The sequence below is a fragment of the Linepithema humile genome, chromosome 3, assembly GCF_040581485.1.
Source record: "Linepithema humile isolate Giens D197 chromosome 3, Lhum_UNIL_v1.0, whole genome shotgun sequence".
Taxonomy (NCBI): domain Eukaryota; kingdom Metazoa; phylum Arthropoda; class Insecta; order Hymenoptera; family Formicidae; genus Linepithema; species Linepithema humile.
In genome coordinates this window covers 13132156-13137155 of record NC_090130.1, presented here as the reverse complement: position 1 = coordinate 13137155, position 5000 = coordinate 13132156, and the positions used below count along the sequence as shown (strand labels likewise).

Genomic DNA, 5000 nt, shown 5'->3' with positions numbered 1-5000 from the left:
GTTCCAAGATATATGAGAGCCTCTTCTGGTTCTACATTAGTAATAGTTTTATTCTGAATCTTAATTTGGGGGTCCTTCATGTACCAAGTCTTATTTCTGTAAACTATTTGAAAAGTTGCACATTTCGAGACCGACAGAGACATGCCTATATCAGAGAGATATTTGTTAATATAATTTATTTGTTTTTTTGCTTCTAAATCATCTTTTGCTATTAGTATTATGTCATCTGCAAAAGCCAATACAGACACTGTTTTGTTGCTTATTGGAACTCCCGTTGTTTTTTTATTTATGTGATTAATTATTGGCTCATTAGCTAAATTAAATAGTAGGGGCGATAAGGGGTCCCCTTGTTTTACCCCTCTTTTTAACTCTATTTTAACGTATTTATTTTCTGCCGCTTTTATTGATGTTTTGCATCCTTGATACATGCTTCTAATAAAGTTAATAATATGAGTAGGTACTCCTTTTTTTTCCAATCCAATTTTAATCATAGAATGAGGAACCGTATCGAAGGCTTTTGTAATATCCAACATTGTTACAACTCCTCCACTTCTATTTTTCATCTCATTTATTACTTCTTTTAACAGGATAGTATTGAATCTACAGCCATCCTCATTTGAAAAACCTTTTTGTTGATTACTTTGTACCACAAATTTTCTCAATTTGCTATCAAGTACGGCAGAAAATGTACGGCTAAGCAGAGATCCAATTGTGATTGGTCTCCAATTTTTAACTTCGCTTAGATCCTTTTCGGGTTTCGGAATTAATGTAGTTCTATTAGTTTTCCATGGTGTGGGAAAATATCCTTCTACTAATAGAATATTGAATAAAATTGCTAACAGTTCCACTGTGCCTGACTGCATTAAGTGAACTTTTTTTATGCCATCTATACCGGCTGCCGTTTTATTTTTAATTTTTATTATTCTTTCTTTTATTTCGTTTATTGTTATCTGTTGGATTGTTTCGTTTATATTTAACGGTGGCATGGAATTTTCTATATCATACAGATTAATATCTTTTTTTCCCTTTTGACCCCATAAATCTGTGTATAGTTCTTCTATATTGGCAGCTGGTGGAGGATCTTGGCGTTCGGTCATGAACGAGAAGTCGCCTTTTATTGTATGCTCTGCAAGTTTTTTTGGGCATTTATTAAATAGTTCCTGACATCTGGCATAACCAAATTTTTTTCGTTGATTGTGATTTTTATTTTTTTTGTTATTTCCGTTAATATTTTTATAGTTACTTTTATTGTTATCGTTATATTTATTATTAATTCTTTTATTGTCTTTATTTATCTTACTAACCTTTTTATTATTCTTATCTTTTGTATCTACATCTAATAGCTTATGAACTATTTCTTCATTTGTAAATTTATCTAGTAACGGAAACAGCACGTCCGGGTTGCCCTTATTATTTTTCCAGAGAGTTTTTAACGATACTTCTAGATCCACAAATTTACTATGGAGAGGAATTTTAATTGATTCTATATATTTATTTATTGAATCTCTCCAAACTCTTTCATTTTCTGTATTTGTATTTTCCTCTACGGATGGTACGCTCTGTTCTTGCTGTGTGACATCTAAATTTTGTTCAGTTTCTTGTGAATCATTTCTGTTTATGTTTAAAAGTCCTTTTTCATAAAGACCTCTTCTCTTATCACTTATTTGCTTTAATGTTTTGTTCGGAAGAAAGATTTGTATTTCCTTATTAGGAAAACGCGACTTTTTGAATCTTTCTTCTAGGGACATTAACAAGTTTATTTCGCTTTGACTCCAGACATATTCGCGTCTACCTGAAACACCATGAGGTCTTTCAGCTTCTTCTTTGCGTTTTAAGTTACGCGTTTTAGGATGTACGTGCCTTTCATGTTGTGATAGTCCGATTTGTGAATCAAAAAATAGACCACATTCTACGCATTTAAATGGTTTGTCTATTAGCTGCTGTGGACCTTTACATTTAGGACGATGACCATTCCAGTTCTTAAGGCCTTTAAATGTCTTGGAGCAACTCACGCATTTTAACTCTATTGCAACGTTTCTATGTTGCTCTTTATAATGGATTACTAAGTCTTTAAGACTTAAAAAGCCCTTTAAAACATTATTAATCTGGCAACATTCGCAGTGAGTTATATTGTCGGCTAATGGAACGTTAATAGAAATCAATATATCAGAATCTTTGTCCGAGTGAATAGCCACGTTGTCATCGTCGATCCCCTCATCAGCAGCGGGTAAACCCGCCACAGGCAAGCCGGGATCATGGCCGCCTGTGTCCGAGGCATTTCTGCGTGTACGTACCATTTTAAATTGATAAAAATCGAGTGCGTCAGTCCTATCCTGTAAGAATTAGTCATGTACCAAAAAGCAGCCAATCGTTGAACAAGTAGATCTATTCGGGTCACCCCGTGTTTGAGTGTTATCTATCTTAACACATTTCACCCTATAAACTTTCCAGCAAACGCTGGTACCTGAAAACAGGTGACCGAGTAAGTAATATTACTGAATGATTTTCCTTTTAATTCCGGGTTGGACCCGTAAACTCCGCGCAAGTGATACGAGAGTCATAGTTACTCCCGCCGTTTAGGGGCCCGCGCTTGCTTGAATTTCTTCACGTTGACATTCAGAGCACTGGGCAGAAATCACATTGCGTCAACACCCGCGAGGGCCATCGCAATGCTTTGTTTTAATTAGACAGTCGGATTCCCCTAGTCCGTGCCAGTTCTGAGCTGAGCGTTGAATGGCGGCCGAAGAGGACGATCGCGACGGCTCGCGCCGCCACGGAAGCCTCGCAGCAAGGAAGATCCGCGGGAGGCCAAGGCACGGGACCGAGCTCGGATCCCGGGACCGGCGCGAGAACGCCGACCGTTCACCTCGCCCAGGCCCGGCACGTCAGCCAGACCCGCTTCCCGACCAAGCCCGACACGCCCCGCTCCTCAGAGCCAATCCTTATTCCGAAGTTACGGATCCAATTTGCCGACTTCCCTTACCTACATTAGTCTATCGACTAGAGGCTCTTTACCTTGGAGACCTGCTGCGGATATGGGTACGAACCGGCGCGACACCTCCACGTGGCCCTCTCCTGGATTTTCAAGGTCCGAGGGGAAGATCCGGACACCGCCGCAACTGCGGTGCTCTTCGCGTTCCAAACCCTATCTCCCTGCTAGAGGTTTCCAGGGAACTCGAACGCTTATACAGAAAAGAAAACTCTTCCCGGATCTCCCGACGGCGTCTCCAGGTCATTTTGGGTTACCCCGACGAACACTCTTACGAGGGCCCGAATTGTATGCGGTTCCGCTGCCGGGTTCCGGAATAGGAACCGGATTCCCTTTCGCCCGACGGGCGTGTGTCTCTCGTCACACGGTCTCTCTCTCTTTCGGTCTCGTTGTCGAGAACACCAGAGTATGTACGCCGTCATTGACATAGGATTTCTCCTAGGGCTTAGGATCGACTGACTCGTGTGCAACGGCTGTTCACACGAAACCCTTCTCCACGTCAGTCCTCCAGGGCCTCGCTGGAGTATTTGCTACTACCACCAAGATCTGCACCGACGGCGGCTCCAGGCAGGCTCACGCCCAGACCCTTCTGCGCACACCGCCGCGACCCTCCTACTCGTCAGGGCTTCGTGACGGCGCGCTTGCGCGCGGCCGCCCCACTTGCCGCTGACGGCGGAGTATAGGCTCGACGCTTCAGCGCCATCCATTTTCAGGGCTAGTTGCTTCGGCAGGTGAGTTGTTACACACTCCTTAGCGGATTCCGACTTCCATGGCCACCGTCCTGCTGTCTTAAGCAACCAACGCCTTTCATGGTGTCCCATGAGCGTCGAGTTGGGCGCCTTAACTCTGCGTTTGGTTCATCCCACAGCGCCAGTTCTGCTTACCAAAAATGGCCCACTTGGCACTCTGATCCGAGATGCTCGTGGCTTCATAATTCAAGAAAGCCAGAGATCTCACCCATTTAAAGTTTGAGAATAGGTTGAGGTCGTTTCGGCCCCAAGGCCTCTAATCATTCGCTTTACCAGATGAGACTCGCGCGCGTTCCTGGCGGAACGGCCGAGTGCCAGCTATCCTGAGGGAAACTTCGGAGGGAACCAGCTACTAGATGGTTCGATTAGTCTTTCGCCCCTATACCCAGTTCCGACGATCGATTTGCACGTCAGAATCGCTACGGACCTCCATCAGGGTTTCCCCTGACTTCGTCCTGACCAGGCATAGTTCACCATCTTTCGGGTCCCAACGTGTACGCTCTGGGTGCGCCTCTTCTCGCGATGAGAATGAGACGCCCCGGGAGTGCGGAGCCGCATCGCGACGCGGCCCATCCTCCCTCGGTCGACAACCAGGGCCGACCTTCACTTTCATTGCGCCTTTAGGTCTCGCTAGTCCCAATGACTCGCGTACATGTTAGACTCCTTGGTCCGTGTTTCAAGACGGGTCCTAAGAGTACCCAAAGCAGTAGCGTCGCCGACCGGTATATCGTTTGCAGGCCTGTCGAAGGAGTTCCGTACGACCAACAGCGGGCCAGGACCGGGGACGGCGCTAGGTCCGTAACCTCCGAGTACCGTGGCGCGCGCTTGCGACGGTCCCGACGCACACGTGAGAAGAGTGCGGCCTGATACCATGCGTGTACCGCCGGGCAGCCGGCCGGGCGACCGAGGGTTTGCCGCGTGCCGTTTTACCGGCGACGCGACAGTCACCGCACTCGGGCCGTAGACCGACACCCAGCGGGTCGCGACGTCCTACTAGGGGAGAAGTGCACGACGACGAGCGCCGGACATCGACGCACGGTAGCGTGTCCGCGGTAGGATCCGCAAGGGCTCCGCGGAGCATCGCCCACCGACGCGAAGCCAGCGCCGCTGACGATGAATCTCCCCGTTCGATCTTTTGGGTTTCTTAGGTTTACCCCTGAACGGTTTCACGTACTCTTGAACTCTCTCTTCAAAGTTCTTTTCAACTTTCCCTCACGGTACTTGTTCGCTATCGGTCTCGTGGTCGTATTTAGCCTTAGATG

The 5000-nt window shown here is 46.2% G+C and overlaps 1 protein-coding gene and 1 non-coding gene across 2 annotated transcripts in view; one reads left to right on the top strand and one right to left on the bottom strand.

The window, feature by feature from the left end:
* Positions 1-5000, top strand: part of LOC136998345 (uncharacterized) — a 77357-nt gene that overhangs the window by 19842 nt on the left and 52515 nt on the right. The gene's annotated exons all lie outside the window — the stretch shown is intronic.
* The window catches only part of LOC136999137 (large subunit ribosomal RNA), a 7928-nt gene that overhangs the window by 2606 nt on the left and 322 nt on the right, over positions 1-5000 (bottom strand). Inside the window, exon 1 of the ribosomal RNA XR_010889541.1 lies at positions 1-5000. This exon is cut by the window's left edge and continues 2606 nt beyond it; it is cut by the window's right edge and continues 322 nt beyond it. This is a non-coding gene — a ribosomal RNA (large subunit ribosomal RNA).